The sequence below is a fragment of the Acomys minous genome (assembly GCF_964271855.1).
Source record: "Acomys minous genome assembly, chromosome: 3".
Lineage (NCBI taxonomy): Eukaryota > Metazoa > Chordata > Mammalia > Rodentia > Muridae > Acomys > Acomys minous.
In genome coordinates, this window is record NC_140485.1 from 38,276,421 (window position 1) to 38,296,387 (window position 19,967).

The following is a 19,967-nucleotide window of genomic DNA, read 5'->3' on the forward strand; positions in this document are numbered from 1 at the left end:
TTATTTTAGAGTTGGTCCAGAAGCCAACAGTTCTCCTACTCTTTCCTACCATGTGTACATTTCATGCACCACAAAATTCAAAATATGATTAAGGCCTCACTAACACAGTGCTGGCAACAAAACCATATTATAAATAGTATATATATATAGTATATATATTTATATATAAAGTGAGTGTGTGTGTGTGTGTGTGTGTGTGTGTGTGTGTGTGTGTATCAAGGATCAGAGTCCTTCCTCCAACTTAGGCTGGACACTACAACAAATGTCCAGTAGGTAGCACAATTTATATTTGAAATCAGTTGCTTCAAGACAAGTACCTTAAATGTTTTCTTTAAAGTTAAAAATGAAAGAAATGCTTACAATTTTTGGAATTGACCAAAAATATGAGGGAGTTGTCGAAACAATTTTGTGAGCAGACTGGAGACCGGTCGACTGTTGAACTCCTGACAAAAGATTGTGAGGATTGCTAGATTCCAAACACCAAGAACTCACCAGGTTCATCAGTCCACATGAAGATGCCCTGCACTGGGAACCCTGCCAGTGAAGCAAACTGTGTGCAGATTTATGGGGCTGACATGCACTGTCTCACATTCTCAGCTGGCATCTCAGATACTATGGAGTTCTACCTTGAACCACAGGTTGAAAGGCACAGATAGCAGCACACTAAAAGACTGCCTTTTCCATATTATGTGCAAGCACACAGGCAGAGGACAGTGTGAAAGCCAAGCACTGTCTTCTTCCCTCCAATAAGTGTGCTGTGCACCAAAAGCAGAATGCAAGATGGATGCACTTGCATTCTTTGTCCCTAAAGGGAGGATGTGTGATAACTCTTAGATCAGAGGATGAAGGGAATCCCCTTTTAAGCAGTGTTGTTTGCTGTTATATGTCAATTGGAAACATTCCAGAACCATCGAAATTCAAAACAAGAGAGACAAAAAAAGGAAGTGAAAGCAGTCTGTCTTACTTCAAATTCTTTTTTTTTTTTTTTTAACAATTAGCTACTTTAATCAAATTCTGTTTATAGAGTACTGTTGGATATCCCTATCTTCCTGCCATTATGTGTTATCAGAATTCTTACTGCTGAAAGCCAACACCTTACCAGAAACCACTGCCACACAGCCACACACCTAATGGAGCCCAGAGCTGTGATTAAAAACATGCCCTTGTCGGCTTTTTGAGAGACGATGCTACAGAAATCGTCCATAGCCAATATATTCCTGTGGCTATTAGCACAATTTCCAATGTGGAAAGAATATTTGTATACATTTAAACCCATTTTAGCACCAAACGTGTAGGCTTGAACATCATCCCTTCAGAAAGATGGCTATGTTTTCTCCTAACAAGGGACCATTCTGGGTTAGACCCTATCTTCTGAAGACATAGAATGCCAAACTTTAAAAAATGAGGTTAAAAAATATATGTGGAGGAAGATACTGAGAAGATAAGTTGCTCCTGGCAACAGAAGAACAACCTTCCTTTTCAAATTACCATCACAGTATACTGGAGGAAAGATTACATTAGAAAGAGAAGGTTACTAGTTCTTTGTTGCTCACCTTTATGACACCATTTTCAGCATCTAGTTTGTTCTACTCCACTGAGGCACAGAAGCACACACCACAGCCTTCCTCCAGGGATGCACAGTCATACCACGCAAAAGTGTATGGGTAGATGCCAAAGCATGTACGGACATGCAACCCATTCTGTAGAAACTCAACGTTCTGAGTATTAACAAGGATTAGCCTGCACACATGGAGAAAACTGGTGGTTCCACACATCCAGTTGTCCTTCGGGTTATGCTTGCATCCAACTCTATAATTTCTTTTAATTGCTTACTGCAACGCACAGGAAAGTGCTCATTATTTGCAGCTTAATGTGGGAGGAAAAATAAAATATGTTTCCCTGCCCACTGCCTTACTCCAGCTCTCAACTCTTCTAAGTGTTACTGTAAGGAAATTTCTGGGCACTGTGCATAATGATCCATGTGAACCACATTCAAAATACTGTGCTTTGAACCACTAAAGAACATAAGGAAAATAGTAACGTATCAGAAAACAAATGATCTATATGGCTGGTTAGAAAATGCCAACACCACTTACACATTGGTATGGAAGTAGTAAGACCTGTAGTGACATGAATAGCAGGGCAGTGAGAGCTTCATCTTTCCATCTTTTCATCAATGTAAGTTTGAGTCAGTGACATGACAATCACATCAATATATTTTACCCAAGTAGTGGGATTGAAACTACCTTTCTACCTATTATCTGTAAATGAAAAAGCATCATTGGTAGCAGTCATATGGATGGAGGATGGACATGAGAAGATGCTCTGGGCAGCTGTATAAGTACTAAGGATTACTAATAGGATTTTGGAATTAAAAATAACTACTGGATGGTTAACTCTCATTAACTATGAGCCATATAATCAAATGAACCACAGTTTGCTACTATGGTATCTGAGATACAGAAAGATCCATCAAATTTGCCTATGCCCAACATGATGGAGATAGAATTTATCTCTTCTGTGTAGATTCAGATGTGAATATGGTGTCTTTGAAAGTCTGCATAGTGAAAACATTCTGTAGTCTCTGTATTCCATATTGTACTTTACTTCAGCAACATCCTACATGAGAGTTTCTGATACATGGTGTGTTTAAAGTCTAATTCCATGGAGTTTGAATATAACACGAAAGTTTCTTTGCCACTACCCTGTCCCTAACATGGCTTATTCCCTTAACTTATCAATCATACATACATATTTAACAGGCCTAAGGGTCAAATTTATGCATGAAGGTATTTCATTGGATGTATGAGACATTTTTCCCTGGGAACTCTGGGACTTTGGAACAGAACCATGTACTTTATAGACAGTGAACACCCCAACCACATGCTTCTCTGTTAATTGCGGGAGTAATATTATTTCAATAAAGACCCAAGTATTAAGTGCCTTTAAAAAATATATCCGTAACATAACATCTTTGTAAAACCTGTGTCTGGATGTCTAATACTATACGCCACCTTATTTGTGACCTTTGTCTGACTTTTTAAGATTGTAGCTTGGGGGGTGGCTAAGATAGGGCTAAGACAATCTCAAATGTATTCTCAAGAAGTAGTAAAAACCACAAAGTCCAGCCTGGAAAAGCAGCACTCTGGAGCTGGGCTGGGGGTGAGGGGTGGGGTGGTTGGTACCCTAAATGTGTGTGTTGAGTTAGATCACAAATAGAACATCTTGCTCCTGGCTATCATCAGCCCTTGGGAGAGAGGAGACTTTGGGAGAAGCAGCTTCAAGGAGCCTGAGAAGGAAACTGGAAATGCCTGTTGTGAAAGCCTTTGCAGTCATTAACAAAACCAAGTGGGTCTCCGTCCCTGTGCATCAGCTAGCATTTGGAAGTCCACTTATAGACCCAGGGATGGTCTCTTATGTAGACCAGACACACTTATCATTGCAACTACCCAAAGTCAACCGCTCCATGGAGGGTAAGAAAGTGAATTTACCCCTTTAACATAGCCCTGTCAAAATTCTATTTTAGCAAATCTTGTTTGGCCAGGCATGGTGGCTCACCTGGAATCCAAGCAGTGAGCAGGCAGAGGCAGAAGAATTGCCACAAGTTCAAAGTCAATTTGGACTGCCTACTGAGTTCCAGGCCAGCCAGAGCTAGAGCAAAACCTCTTTCACATGCACACAAATGAGTAAGCACATAAATACACAAATGCCTAGTTGAATTGAATAGCCACTCTGCCATGCTCCATTTGCCACATTCTCCTAGGCAGTGGAACTGATGGAATAGTGTTTCTCTAAATAAGGCACACTATCCTTAGAGAAAAAATGAGACCAAGAGTCAATCTAATGAGAACTGAAAGAGTTACGGGAGGATGCCCTGCAATACAGGCCATTCACAATGTGTAGATGTTACCTAGTCATAGGTTATGCTGCTTTCATATGATTCCCTATTTGCATAATGCAGGAGGCTGCCTGGCAACACCAAGGACGAAGTGTACTGACAATGAACCACAGTTCAGTTTTTAGACTGCTCTGGAATTTTAATTTCTTGTATAAGATACTAATTATTTAATTATAAGCCTTGGAGGAAGCACAGAATTATTCTTCAAAAGAGCATCCCTTGAGTGTGAATGCTCTAAGCAAGACTTCTCTGTGCCCTGAAGTGTATATTTTGAATTCTGTCCTGGAAACGAGGTTGGTGTAAGGAAAAGAGAGCACTGAAAGCCTGGCACACAGAGCATCATGGTGGAAAATTTTTCTTTTCTGTTCCAGTAAACACTAGAGCTCTTCAGAACCAACCTTGCTAGTTAGGTAAATAGTGACAGTATGCCTACATTTCCATTACAGGGAGTTCTACAAGTGGCAACATGGGCCTATTCTATGTGTGTCACTGGAGTTGGCATAAGCCCATGCCCACAGTGAGACATTATCTCCACTGTGTCATAGTCCCACTGAAAGTCAGGGACAAAATAAAAGGCTGAGTATTCACTTAGAAGTTTCTCTCCATTTCTCATCTCACCATGGCACATTTTAGGTAACTCCGTGGAGAGATAGGGTATTCTCATCCAGTTGGTGGGAGTACAGACTGTTGCGGCCTGGGTTAGGGAATAACTATCCAAATCGTAAGTGAGCTTTCCTACAGTACAGCAATTCCACTGCTGAGACAAATGTACAGACAAGTGCATATATGCATATACACACATGCATGGTAGCCCATATATTCTACATATAGGGTCATTACTTATAATAAGTGGCATATTAGAACAAGCCCATACGCCTTAAAGTCAAATTCAGGGAGCCATGAAGAACACGCTCTTTCCCCTGTAAGCTGCCATGGAAAGGTCTCTGAGATACTTTGCTAACTGACTGAAATCACAGTGCAGAACAGTGTGCCATCTTTCCTTTAGAAGTGAGTGGTTGGACAAGCACAGTCACGTGTACTTATATTTCTAGAGAGCAGACAATAATGGTTTTAAAACAAATACAGGTGGTGTGTGTAGGGTAGGAGGTGCAAGTGGAGGCAGACTTCTCTGTATGAACTGCTTTTTAATACTAGTTTGATATTTACATTATGTAAATAAATTAACTACAAATTTTTAAATTAACTCCAGGCCAGGATGGTACATGCTGGTAAGCTCTGTGCTTGGAAGGCAGAGGCAGGAAGAATAAAAATTCAAGGCCAACCTGAGTACAAAGTGAGTTCAAGTTCAGCCTATACTCCACAGAGCTCTGCCTCAAAACATTAACTAAGTAACTAATTAACTCACCAAGCAGAAAGTTAAAAACAAAAACATTTAGCCTAGGGGTTTTATTTGTTAAGATCAATATCTTCAACTGCTGTGGTCTGAGTTTTCTTTTCCATCTTTTGGTACATTTCCCTGAAGAAATTAATTCAAGGTCAGGGATGGAACCTGGGAAGTGGAGACATGAAGTCTGGTCTTTCTTCTTGCATTTCATAGAAAGTTAACTCCATTAAATAGCCATTTGACTTTCTTTTTTAACCAGCAAACTGAACAAACTCATAGGTAGGTTAATTTAAGAGGCTGTACCATAACTCTGCTTTATACTGAGAGTACTAACTCTTCTGGATTCTGTGCACCATTTAAAAAAAAAAAAGAACTGGTATATGGGCTGGGGACTTGTAAACTTCAAGGGCAACTCTAAAGCAACAGTTACAACACACAGAAGAAAACTGAGAGGTCACCACAGGGCAAATAGAGGAGGGGAGTACAACCTGTCTTCCAAACTATCTAAGACACTGAAACAGTGACTAAGTAAGTAAGCTTCCGGAACACAAACAGAAAACAAGAACAAGCTGACACAGAGAGACTTTAAGAGGAAGATGTGTGGCTAAAGGACTCCATATGTGGTTACCCTTAGTATTTTGAATTCTGTAAAGTCTAGCAGGGGGACTGGGAAGGCAGCTGTAGAAGAAGCTCTAAGGACACAAACTTGAATATAAACACGAGATCTATGCTGAATGAAGGACTCGGTAGGATGGCCCTTACTCTGTGAACAGCAGAGTTGTTGGAGCAAGTGCCCACTTCACACAGGTGGCTTCCAACTTACTTCCAAAATCAGATGGAAACTTCAAACATTTCTGAAAATGTTCCCCAGAGAACCGTTTACCCCATATTAGAGACCGAATGAAAAACCATTTCTTAAAAAAAAAAAAAGCACCTCTTTTCCAAAAACCACTTCTCCTCTCCATATGTACAGTCATCTGGAAAGCAGATTTACCATTAAACGGATGGTCAAAGCTGTCCCATAATGTTCAGCTAATCACAGAAATCTAAGCATTGTTTTCCTCACCTTCCTAGAGCGAAACATTCCAAAAGGCTGGAAATAACCACATGTTGGTGCTGTAACCTGGGGTTCACTGGCAGTGCTCTAACTTCATACCAACATCCAGATGCTGGGGCAGGAAACCAGCTACTTGGAACCCAGTAAAAGCAAATAGAGCCTTCCATTCTATTTTGATTAGGGAGGGACCCTTTGTGAAGTTCCTGGTTCTTGCTTCCAGCTGTGTCTAAGCTGACTCACTCACACAACGTACTTGTGGACCTCCCATTAATGAGACAAGGGACCTGCACACGCAACACAACTTAGAAGATGGACTTTAGTGGGGCCTGTCAGTAATATTAAAGTGATACGGATGATGGTATGGCAGGGATATTCTTCCTCAGACAGTGCTTGCTTGAAGCTCGCCCTCTTGAGCAACATAGGATGGGCAAATGATTTCCTAAACATATTTGTAGACCTCAGAACTTACACAACTTTCTCAAGATCAACAAGCAAGAATGAGGGTGGAATGAAGTTTAATCATTAGATCCAGGAAAGTTACTAGTATTGGGCTACCTCATGCGAGTTCTATTTCAGAAATATTTCTGTGATATGAAGAGAATGGACTGCCCTAAAATGTTCTAAATCATGTTTTCAGACTAGGCATCACCTCCAAAGCTCCTAACATCTAATCTGACACAGACATGATACACAATGATTTAATGGTTATACAATTAATCATTGTGCTCTGAGATGCAGAAAACAAGTCAGACAGGGGAGGTTTATCATGGGCAGGAATATTTTTAGTGGAAACAGAACTCCTGATGTGTCTTTGAAGAACTGGTATAATTGTATGTCAAGAAAGTAATAAATAAATTAGTCTCAGAATTGTAGCAGAATATATTTCTGATCTTGTTGCTTTTGCCATAAAGTAAAGCACATTTAGATGTGAAGTGTGCCAGTGAAGCATTTTACTGTTGTGATGATAAGGTACTAAAATGTCTTCTTTTGGTAATTGGGAAGTGATAAAAATATAGCACAGTAATAACAGCAAGTGCTGGTCTAGACTTTACATGTATTAACACATTTAATACCCCACTACCATGTCAAGAGGTTGAGGCACAGAGTAAGTGACTGCCTGGGATCACAGGCTTAGTAGATGGTAGATCGACTCCACCCTTGAATTCGGGAATATAGACTTTGGTCTTACGCTCTTCTTTGGAAGTCTCTGATAGAAAAGTCCTTCCAAGTCAGAACAATATTTACTCGGCCACCCGTTCAGAGACTCTAAATATCTGATTATTTGGAGAGTTGCCAATCTCTTGTAGCCATGTTCTAATCTGTGTTTGGGCAGTGAAGTGAATGATAAGTCCCTGTAAATCACAGGCTATTCCATGTATGTGACTTCTAGCTCTCAAATGTTTTTCTACGCTTGAGACAACTGCAAATTACCAAGCATAGCACATTCCCAGGGTTGGTCTCAGATGCTAAGATCTTGCATATATATTTTTAAAAATTGGGAAGGCATTTATGATGGTCACCTGGTTTGGGAATCAGCGTCCCTTACGTTCCATTTCACTTCTACGTTCAATAGTTCGCTTACCCTCACCTACAGCTTTATGAAATATGTGCTCTGAATCCTATATCTATTTTCCTGTTTTTTTTTCTCTTGTCTACCAAAAACTAAGATAAAATGCACTGAAATATCCCTTAGAGTACATGCTTCTTCCTAGATTCATGAATTGTGGTTTGCTTTTGTGACCCACTGAATTTAACCAGGGTCACCTGTGTGCCCACTGGCGTTACAGTGAGGAGGTGGGGGCTGTGATAGGGATGGGAAGGACATAAGAAAGCATGTAGGGAAGAAACTAATCAAAACACATCATAAACAGATTGTCACATGACAAAGTTAATCAATAGAATTAAAATCTCCGTATAATGAATAACTCCCCCCCTGCACCACTTTCTTCCCTGAATGGTAAGGGTGCTTCTCTGAATAGGGAGCATGGTAGGTCCTAGGCTAGGGTGATAATGAGTAGCAGCCTATTATAATGCATTGTATGGCGTCTCACTTGAATATCATGAACCAGAGTTTGGAGAAATCATTGCATCATGGCCAATGCTCTGGTTCTGTACACTTGCGTGCTGCATAATAATATTACTTAGCTTCTCTGGGATTCAGTTTCTTCTTCTGTTATATAGGAATGCATGTCTGTCCTATCTTTTTGGAAGGTTAATTGTAAGATAAAATGGAACGACAAAAAACTGATTCTTTTCGTTGTATACGTAACTACAAATTAGGACACGACTGTTATCGATGCACGCAGTCCTCCCTACATTGAACTACAACCGGTGGAACCATGTTAGAATTGTAGTGACAACAACAAACCAGTCAGGAGCAGATGAACTTCTGTCCTGATGCCAGCACCTGCCCAGGGCACTGAACCAAGGCAATTCTTCATACTGCTTGGCCAGAGACAAGGAGGATCTGCTCCTATGCTTTATAAGATATTCAATGTAAAGAACAACCAGAGAGTCTTAAGTAATCAATATTATCACACTATAAGGAAATCATAGGTTGGATGTGTGACCTAGAGGGAACATTTACTTAGCATGCACAGGAATTTGAGTTTAATCTTTAGTGGAAAATAGGAAGGACAAAAATAAAATAAAATAAAATATTCAGTAAATGCAGGGAGAACATTTTGAAATAAATAGTAATGCTAATTATGGTGCATTTTAATGATGAATAAATATTTAATTATTGCTTTTCTTCCATTAAAAACAGTGATTTCTAAAGTTCTACAGTGGGAAGCTTTGCATGTTTTAAACAAAATCTACTTTTGAGGCTACAGTTTTCTGCATACTCTAACCACGAGGCAGATGCAATTGTCTGCACAAGAAATTGGCACAGAAACATTTTGAGAGAATGATACAACATAGACAAGAGACAAGATTCCAGGATGACCCTGATATGGAACTCTCTACCTACTGGCTGCAGATTGAAAGCAATTCACTTTCCTAGGGGAGGTTTCTGGAGCAAAGTAATCAGGGAATCTCCAGGAGTGGTGCAGTTGAGGTTGAATGGATAGCTCAGTCATAAAGCACTTGCCTCAAAATCACAAGGGGTCAAAGTTCTGTCCTCAGACCCCACACAAGAAGTGCATTGGCATCTACTTGTAATCCCAGCACTAGGGTAGTGGACACATGGGACAACTGGAGTTCATTGGCCAGCAATTGTAGTGTGCTTGATGTCCTCCAGGTCAAGGAGACACCCTGTCTCTGATAGCAAGGCAGATGACATCCCTAAGGAATGACACTAAAGTTTTCCTCTGGTCTCTATAGGCAAACATGTGCAGATGCATCCACACAGGCACACACACACACACATAAACATATTTTACATGCACACAACGCACACGCATTAGTTACAGTATTTTACATTAAATAAATATATATGATCCAACTTTTATCTTGCAGCAGAATGTCTACGGTGCCTGTTGGCTTTATGTTTTGATGTGATAAGCATATCGTCTGTGCCTTCAGACACGTTATCAGCCAACATTTCGCGCTGGGTGTACTTTCCCAATGTTGCATAAGAGAGAACACCTTGGAGTCTTTGGTCTAGGAATGTGGCCTGGGACTCTGCCAAGCATCTCCCGCCAGCATCGTGACTGTAGATTTCTCGACCTTTAGATTTCCATGTAACGTAAGAGAAAGTAGTCTGTGTTTTAAAAAAAGACACATCCAAGAAACAAGTGCACATGTGAAAACATAGACAAACTTGTTTCAATTTGGGCCTAGTTTCAGGTTTCAAAGGCAAAGGAGTCCACAGAAAATGTAATCGCTGAGGCAGAAACTCTAAATCCAAGACTGATTAGACTCAATGCCAGGTGGCAAGACCTACTGAAGGCGCTTCCCTGCTACGTTCATGTGTCCTCCTCTCTCTCCTGGGGGGTGGGGGCTGGGACCTGAGGTATGTACATGCGCTTGCTTGCTTGCTTGCTTGCTCCTCTCTTATTCTGCCTGTCTTTCTTTCTTCTTTTTCCTGAATAAGAATGTTTTTCTGATTCTCCTACAGATGACACAAAGCATGTAGAGGACAATTACTTTTTTGGGTTGCAATGCCATTCGTTCTTTCTTCCCAGACACTTGCACACACTTAACACATACGATGTTCAGTACCTGAAATAAACAGGAACCAGCTTCTCTGCTCTGCTCACACCCTAACACTGGAAGACATTAAAAAAAATAATGCCACCAGTAAAAGTTTCCACTCCGATCAGCTTTAAGGTGTCAAAGTTTCTAAACATAATTTCATGAGTAAAGGAAAGTATGCACGAGAAGTTTTAGAACTAAGTTGACTAAATGACTTTTACAATAGGTACTGGGGAAAAATGAGTATTAAACATTTCCTCCAGTTTCTGCCTCCTTGCCAGCAACATAAATAAACATTTCCACCTAAAACCACTAAGTCCTTTCACCAACTACATTTAACAATGCAGAAACTCAGACAACCACCAATGAATCTGTCTGTTCCTTTAACAGTTCTCTCCAATGTGCCTCTAATCAGGACTAACTAGTTAACACTGACCTGGATGCTGATGCGGGATCATGCAGAGGTACACCAACTAAACCAAGTTTTATCACTGGAGAGAAGTTTAAGTAGGCTTACAATTACTGGTTCCTATTTTCATCACTTTTTGGTGCTATTTATTCCTAGGTTACGATTATCTTTATCATCTCTTTCTACTTCTTGTATTTTCCTCTTTTGAGGGGAGTGGTGTGCAGTGGGCAGAGTGCTGTCTAAAACTCCCGCCCCACCCAGTATCCCCTATTTTATTCTTAAATCTTCGCAAATCATTAGGGTTAAAGTTAGATCAGAGACAAAAAGACATTCCTTGAGATCTTTCTACTTCATTTATTTGGTGTTATTATACCTCAGAAAGTAGAGTGAACTGCCTGTGGCAGCAGTGTAAAATCAAAACCTTTGGATTTAAAGCTACAGCGCAAACCCCTTGAAAACAATAAATGACAGAGAGAGGGAGGGCCTTGATCCTTGGCACCCAATTTTAAGAGTCTTAAAAGACTTAGTGTATAAGTTGACTTGTGGAGTTGCTTACCTTAAAATCCACCTGCAGTGATAAGTGTTGCCCTTCCCTCCCTTCTCCTTGGCCTTCCTCGCACACATGCTCCCCAAGCTGCAGAAGGGGAAAGTGGCCTGGAAAGTGGTTTGTGTGATAATAAGCTGACTTACTGGTAAGGCTGGGGTAAGTCTTTAGTAGCCACTGTGATTTCAGTGTTTGACGAATTCCGTAAATTAATTTGAAAACTTTTTTTCTGATTTTCTATTACATATTTATGAAATTTCATATAGACTAGCTGAAATTAAAAACAAACAAACAAACCACAGACTGCTGTTTTAGGTTTTAAAAAAAACAATCTGAAGTACAGCTAATTTTTTTTTTTAAATCATGAAAATTTAAAATTTTTTCTGGTTATATTGAAATTAATATATCCTCCTCTGCCTGCTTTCCTTCCTTCGAAAATGCAGAGGAATCTCAAAAAACACAGAAGGTCGTCATAAAACCCCAGTGAGACCAAAGCACCCAAGATGAAAGCACATTTAAAAGCTCCAAGGTCCTGTAAGCTCTCAAACTCAGGATGTTACCATCCTGACAACCAATGAAAAGTTCTTTCAAGTGAAGCTTTGGGGAAAAGTACATAACATTTGTTCCTCTCTAGGAACTTTGGGGATGAACTTTTACTTTATTTTGCCTGCCACTGAAGCCTGTGAATTTATATCGCCCGCTTCAGTCACTCTCCTAGTCTACACCCTGCCCCCTCACTCACCCAGTGCAACCATCCTTGACCTTCTAAAAAATGAAACCTCAGGGCAGTGAGCAACTTCATAGCCACCCACTGTATTTGGTCAGACTTGCCTCAGCAAGAGTGTGCCTCACAGCTTTTATTTGCACTTGAGGACTTACATAAATGAAATTTGCCATACTACTTGTAATTCTCTCTCTCTCTCTCTCTCTCTCTCTCTCTCTCTCTGTCTGTCTGTCTCATGTAAGTTGGAGGAACTTTAAGGAAGCACATCCCTAAGTATAAAAGCAGTAAAGCTTTACTAATATTTTCAAGGGTTAATTCCCCCATGCTAGTGACAGACGGATTTCATTTGTCAACATCATTTATTGCTTAGCATTGCTCCATACTAGACAGAATAAATGGAGGCAGAATGTAACCAGTATGTCTGTTCATTCACTTCTAACGCCCATCTGTGCATGCTATCCATCCTAATAACGAAAATTTATCATAATGCAACTTAAAAGTGATTAGCCTTCAAATGGCTTCTGCCTCCACTGAACAACAGCCAGCATTTTCAACTTGGAATTCTGCAAAATTCTCTCCTGATTCCTCTTTAAAATGCAATTCACAGCTTGAGATCGCAGAGCCTGCCAGTGGCTGAATGGCTGCACTAGGCGGCTGAGAGTCCTTCAATTAAGCAGCAATTTTGCAATTAGTGGAAACGGAGTGCTCCATAACAATTGTTTGAAAACAAGTTGAGACAAGTGAGCAATTACCCTATTAAAGAGATATATTCACTTTCACGAGACTAAAAGAGCCCCCTCAAACAAAATGAAACCGTCCCCACAATGAGACAAACACAGGCTGAAAATTATGTTTTAACCATTAGAATGAAATCAGTAGAATATAACGGCTGCAACCAGAGCGCCTTTCATGCAAGGCAGTCAGAGGGTCAGCTGCAGTCCCTTCTCTGGGTTCTGCTTTCATTCAGGAAATCCACAACCTCTTTGCTCTACTCTGGGACTAAATTCCTACATCTTACATCTTTAATGAACTACTTGTGTGTGAACTCTCCTTCCACGGAATACATCTTAGGTTCTCTTGATGATTAGAAGGTAGTGTCTATGGAACTCAAATCCGCCAACTGTCCTACATTTTACAACATATAGGGATGTAGAGTTGTGTGGGGGAGGGACTTTACTGAAGGCTTCAAAGATGAATGTAAAAAAGAATAAAAGCAAGCTGGTTGCTATACTATCAGGTGGGCGTGCTCAGCCTGCTTGGTGTGCCAAGCTACAACCCAGAGCTATTTATATTTGGAAGAAATAAGATTACCAATCACTTACATTTTGACTACTAAAATATTGGACTCTTAAGACATTACAGGAAGCAAGGAACAGCTTACATTTTGATGGTGCCCCCTTTCAAAGAAAATCTAATGCTTTGTGCTAAGAATTTAGAAATATACATTTCCATTTAACATGATTTCTCCTTCCCAGCAAGTCAAAATGAACTAGAAATAACCCAGCTCCTTTTCTCTCTTGGGACCTTCAGGAAATTTAAGCAACCAATTTACATAGCATAAAAGTATTCTGAGGCAAGGATGGTGGCACTCTAGGCAAAGGATCACTTTCTAGGTTCCTCTTGTTTGCAATTAAAAGTTACACATTTCCAGGACATCCTAAAACAGATTTCTTAAATGCTCTAATTTCTGGATACATAAAGGTTTACCGTTCTCATGAATGACCTTAAGTAGCACCCTAAAAATAAATATGATTTCTAATTACCAACTTAGCTCTGAATGGGCTGTGAGAGACTCTGAAAGTATGTGAAAAATTACTGTTACTCTGTTTTTAAAAATGTTATGTCTAAGTGTGTCTGCAGTGGTCTCATGCTTCAAGACATGTACGTCATGGACAACAGTCTTGTTTATCTGGAAACTATTTCTTTTCTTCCTAAATCATTCATGAGCAGGAAAATTTTAATGACTTAAATAGTTCTCTATACAACATGCATTCCGTTTCATAGTATTTACTGTGAGTATTTACCAATATGTATCCCATTTTACAAAATAGTATAGAAGAAAACAGAAAACAACTTTATGATTCTGGAATTCCAATAATGGTAACTACCATATTTCAAATTCCAGTAAAGATTACATTTCAACAAGTCTCTCTCTCTCTCCCCCCCCCCTCTCTCCCTCTCTCTCTCTCTCTCTCTTACCTTCAAAGGTATACTTGAAAAACACAAAACAAAACTCCAAACATTATGCAAAATCAGGGATCTGCAGCAATTACTTTTAAAATTCTGTGGTGTTATTCCAGCCCCCCACCCTACCCCCCCTCCCCGCCCCTGCACCAGCTTAAGTCTGTTATGTGTGACAGTTTGAAGCGCTCTTGTTCTAACCTCAGATACCTCCGACCTAGAAACAGGGTCGCCTGTCGCAAACTTTAGAGTGGCCTGCCCTAACACTTAGTGGAAGCAAATCCGTAAATAAACAAATAATAATGCAAAACAAACAAACAGACAAATCACTCATATAATCAAAATGGCTTTTGACCTTATAACTATTGTATTTTTAAAAAATCAATTTTGGAGAAGAATTAAAAGAGATACATTTTCAGTAAGTTGATCCTTCCATAAAGAATTAGATAACAATCATCATTCTTAATTGTACACCACTTTCTTTTGAAAGATAACTTTTAGAAGACGAAATAAACAGGCAGAAATACGGTTCTAGCTGAGAACCATTCTTGTGTGTGAGAGAGAAATGTTCACTGCTTGTTGTTGAGGCTGAGGAGACTGACACTGCAAGATACCCTAAGGACTCTGAAGTAAGATCCATCCCAGCACATCGTCAAAGGTGGCTCACCAAAGCACCCTGGCAACTCGAGGAAAAAAGGGCAAGAAGTCAAAATTCCCAACCTGAGCAGCACATCTCAGGAAGCTGTTCAGAAACACCATTCAATAAGTTTTACCTCACATCTCTAAGGATCCACACAGCTGCCCCTAAGCTCTTCCCCACCCCCATCCGACCTCCCCCAGGAGCTGCTCTTGGCAGTGTGGCCGGCAGAGGGCACCCTCTACCTTCCTAGCTCATCTCTCCTGGCCTTCCTCTCCCTCCTCTGGATCCTCCCTCTCTACCTCCTGCTTAACCGGCCCCCCCCCCCACCGCAACCCCCCTCCGGCATTCCCCACAATCGATTTCCTAGTCCGGGCTCCACCCCCAACTCACGAACCCTTTTCACTAAAACACTAGTTCACCCCGCAGCCTGTGGCTCACCTCCCGGGCAGAAATTCCCCCTTCTCCCTTGTCATCAAGCACACACACAAAATCCCATCCTCAGCTACTTCTTTCCAGACGTAGAGCTCTCATCCATTCTTCTGCCTGTTCCAGCATCCCCAAAAACCCCAAACAGTCTTTTTACCCTCCATAGACACCCAACCTACTCCGGGATGAAAGTCAAAACTTTCACTTCCGCGTGAGGATGCCCAAAGGGAGGTGTGCAGGATGGGCAGAGGGTTGGGTGCAGACTGTCCGGGAGTTCTGCTAACCCTTTAAGGCTCCAGAGGCAAGAATGGTCCCAAGTTTTCCCAGTTATCTTAGAGCTTTAAGTAAGCTTTGCTATTACTTTCGAGAGAGCAGGTGACAGTGTACAGACTGTTGTGATACCCAAGAGAGGAGATGAGGGCAGAGGGCGCAAAGACCCACTCCCCCTACCACAACCCACCCCAGGTCCAAATCCGTGTGGACAGCGGTAAGGGATCCAATCCCAGCCTTAACGCGGTGCCTTCTGTCTGAGCCCCCAACAGCTGTCGCCCTACATCTCTCTCACCACCCTTCCTCGTCTGCGGAAGGACTTCAGCGATCCCCGGGACGCAGGCTTAGCTCCCATGGCACTAGCGGTCCTGGTCCTTGGCCTTTTCTCTCTCACTGAAGGGATTCCTGGGGTCCCCGCTGTTCCTCCGCGACCTGGGCTCCAGGGAGAGAGCTCCGTAGGAGCAACCCCGCCCCTCCGCTGTCCCAGAACCAAGGTGAAGCCGGAGTTCTACGGTCCCACAACTTCTCAGTCCCCTAGTCAACTTTCCCGGGTGCACGCGCGCTGCTGGTTCCCGCGCTTAGCCCCACGCCCCGCAGTCGCCTACCTCGGGGTCCACACAAAGCTCTCGGATCCCCTGTGGCGGAGTCACATCGTTGTCACGCTCTTGGCCCCTGCGCCCTGCCCCCGGCTCCGTGAGCTTTCCAGTCCACCCCACAGCAGCGGTGGCAGCGAGAGGAACCCGGTCTCATCAAAAACCTCCTTAGGCGGAGGTGGTGCGTCGCCCCAGGCGGCCTCCTTCTCCAGGCCCGCAAGTCCAGGGCTCGGTGGGGACTGTGCGACAGCCAGTTAGCGGGTGCGCCCGGGCGCAGCGGCAGTGGCGGGCACCCCGAGCTCAGCCAGCGCCAGGCGCCCGGGTCAGACATTATTTAGCTCTTCGGTTGAGCTTCGATTGGTCCAACAGCGCCGCCCCTATCCCCTCCCTGCTCCGCCGCTCCACCGATACCCATTCGGGGCGGCTGCTTAAAGGGGACGCCGCGCCTTTTCCACGCGGGGGCTCAACCCTTGGGAGTCCTTGGGGAACCCCTGATCATCCTCCACCTCCTTCTTTCCGTTTCCCGGGTGCTCGCCACTAAACCCACAAAGCCCTGCGCTTGCCCTCTGCGGCCTCCGCAGGGTGCCCTGGACTAGGAGGGGTGGTCGAATCCCAATTCCCAGGAACCCTGATCCCGGCAGGGTGCCCTAGAGCAGGAGGGTGCGCGGGTGAATCGCACGCGCCCAGATCTTTCTCCCCTGCTTTTTAACTCTCCCCATCTTTCCCAGCCCAACACCCAAGTTCTGTGAGAGAGGGCGTGCATTCCCCCCCCCCCCCCGCGCGCCCCAGACACACCTTCCCGCACCTTCCCGCACCACAGAGCTAGGAAAAAGCGAGCACACAATGAAACTGCACAGTGTGTGCGTGTGCGGGGTTATGGTTTACTCAGCTTCCTTAAACACACAGGCTTAACCAGAGTTCGCGCCCTGACCTCTCCGGAGTTTGCCTAATAGAATTCAATCAAGATAATAACAGTATTTTTTATTAATGAATAACTCCGGATAGCATTACACCAAGTTACTGTTTCTACCCGGGAAGCCTAGGCAATAACAGACCTCACTAAAGCCATATGCTTCCCAGCAGACCAAATACAGAAAAAAAAAAAAAAAGGGAGAAAGAAAGAAAGAAAGAAAGAAAAGAAAAGAATAAGGGGGAAAAAGAAGAAAAGAAAAAGATAAAAAAGGAAAGAGAAAGAAAAGAAACCCACCTTTTTCAGTCACTACTTGTCAAAGTAAACATCAAGGCAGCTGCTCTGGGGAAGACCGGTCCCCAAGGTCCTAGACTCTTACTATATATTTCTCCTTCTCTTCGGTTAAAAGGGGGAGGGGGACGAGTCTTTGGTGGCCGGTATGGACTCCTGTTCTGCAGCAAAGAAGTTAAATTATTGATAGTGGAGATTGCATGGCGGAGGTAATACTCGCACGCCTTCAGCGAGAAGCTCCATTTGATCTAGGCAGAGGCTGGGAGATTTCATGCTAGCTCGCCGGGGGTGGGTGGGGGGAGCGGTAGCGCGAGCAGTCCTCTCCTTGGTGAATGGGAAAGTGGGTGGGAGTCCACGAGAGGGCTCCACGCTGCCTTGACGTGAGTTGTCATATGATACCTCCTCTGCCTCGAAATAGACACTCTAGTGCACGAATTACCAGAATCAGAATTCCGCGCATTTAAAATGATACATCTTTTATTAGAAGAATTCCGTTCCAGAGCACTGCATGCTTTGTAGATGTTTTCACTTCCAGTCCCAGCGAATTCATGCACACACAAGCCAAGCCTTTCATTATCTGGGCAGCAACAACACATTAAAAAAAAATCTTTATCCAGAGTTTAGGGCGAGGGGTGGGTGGGATGAGGTGAGTAGCTCACCAAGCCCCTGTTCTCTGGATTGGTGCCCTTTGGGCTTCTGTTTTTGCCTGTAGTTAAGAGAATTACACGGCTAGGGGTTGGAGGACTATTTTCTTTTAGCTCTGCCAAGCATCTACCTGCACTCCTGCTTTGTTAAAGGGCCCCCCTTTAATCCAGCCAGTAAGTAAATGCTAGGGGAGACCCTAATTTTCCGGGGGGGGGGAGAACAAGAGGGCAGTACTGATCATGGAGTCACCACTTCTTGTGAACATGTCACTTGGCTGAAAGTCAAAAGGGAAGCTCCTTCTTCAGAGCTGGGCCTTCAGTATGGCTGAGGCAGGGCCCAGGCATTAGCATTTTAATAAGCAATTCCTTTACAGACAGTCTCATGTCATACCATGGAAGACTGTCATCTGTGACTCATAGAAGAGGCAAAAATCAGTATCACAGACTCTGGCACCCCAACTTTTGTGGGCCCTTGTGTGTGACTGTGCATGTTTGTGGGGTCCAAATGACTTAATCATTGCTAAGGCATCGATGTACGAATACGTCTTTAAATGTTTAAATATTAAATCTGCCAGAGGAAAAGCGATCTGAACAGTTCCCTTTCCCAGATGTCTTGTGGTTATCAAGAGCGAGCTACTGAGCAGAATAGATGATAGTATTGTATACTGAGATTCATTTGCCTAAGGGTTGATGGTTAACAAAGTGAACTTATTAAAATTCAGTATTTGAAAGTCTCCAAAAACTGCAGACAGAAATCATTGATTCTATTTTATAAGCGGAAAAACCAGAGATTCAATACTTCATAGTGATTACTCAAGTGCGCATACCAGAGATACACCTTCAAAGGTCTCAAAAGCTCCAGTTAGAAATGCCCCCTGCTTCTACTCTCTGTCCTTCAGTAAAAGGAAGTTATCAGAACTCAAGATCCTTTAGAGTCCGTTTGCAAACTGTTTGTCTGAATAGCCAAGTTATTTAAACATATGCACATTTTTAGAGTGTCACTCACAACTAGCTTTGCACCTCTGTCAATTTGATGGCACATGTGATCAATACAAAGGATCCTGCTGCACAGATGGTGCTGCTTATTGCGAAATACCTAATGTATATGAAACGTGCAGGAGAAATAGAGAGCAATAGAGGATGCGAAGCTGGCCTTGGGCCACCCAAAATACCCTCTACTTCTTCCTAGGAATATAGGCTGAATGCAACTATGATTTCTTCTACGGTTCTAACTTAGGTCACTATATTATAATCTTTAAAACTACCTGTGTATCATTAAAAAAGGACTGGAGGAATCCTACCCTCAATTTTAAAAAGAAAATAACTTTAAATCAACTTCAAGCTGATGCCTACTTTCCAACTTCACATTTATTAGGAATGAATTCTGAGCCCAGGTTTTCAAACTTGCTTGTAATTTACTTCTTTCCTGAAAACTGCCTTGTAAGCAAATGTCTTTGCTAGCATTGCCATTGCTGTTCAGGTAGATGTTATGTCAAATCTTTCTTCCACCACACTCACGTTGCCCTGCTAGCATTTCTGCTGAAGAAAACCATGTTGTCATCCTAAGGCTCTGAGTACATGGCTGATCTTGTTATTCCTACTCTCCTTTGACATTATAGAAATAAATGTTTGTGTCTTTCCTTTCCAGTGGGTGGTGCATTTTTACTGAGGAAAAGCCAAAGGAGTCAGAAAGGCAGAAGCATTCGAGGATAGAAGATCAAGGTGCCAATTCAGATAACCCTGAGAAAGTAGATTTCTTCTCACTTTTGAGTATTTTCCAACTCTCTGACTTGTGATTATAGCAACATCTGAACAGTTAAGAGTCCAGACTTAGGACACTTATCTATTTGCCATAGAAATTTCCCCTTACACAGAAGAACAACAAAACTAAGATGAAT

The 19,967-nt window shown here is 42.4% G+C and overlaps 1 protein-coding gene across 7 annotated transcripts in view; it reads right to left on the minus strand.

Annotated features, from left to right (window-relative positions):
• Positions 1-19,967, minus strand: part of BDNF (brain derived neurotrophic factor) — a 50,007-nt gene that overhangs the window by 14,211 nt on the left and 15,829 nt on the right. The window contains exon 1 of one of the 7 annotated variants that reach the window (XM_084777646.1): positions 17,432-17,680. The exons of 4 other annotated variants lie outside the window; for them this stretch is intronic. The gene's annotated coding sequence lies outside the window, so the exon portion shown is untranslated. Of the gene's footprint in view, positions 1-1,553; positions 1,592-16,236; positions 16,884-17,431; positions 17,681-19,967 lie in introns of those variants that run through there. 2 more of the 7 variants (XM_084777643.1, XM_084777647.1) reach the window with 2 other exon arrangements.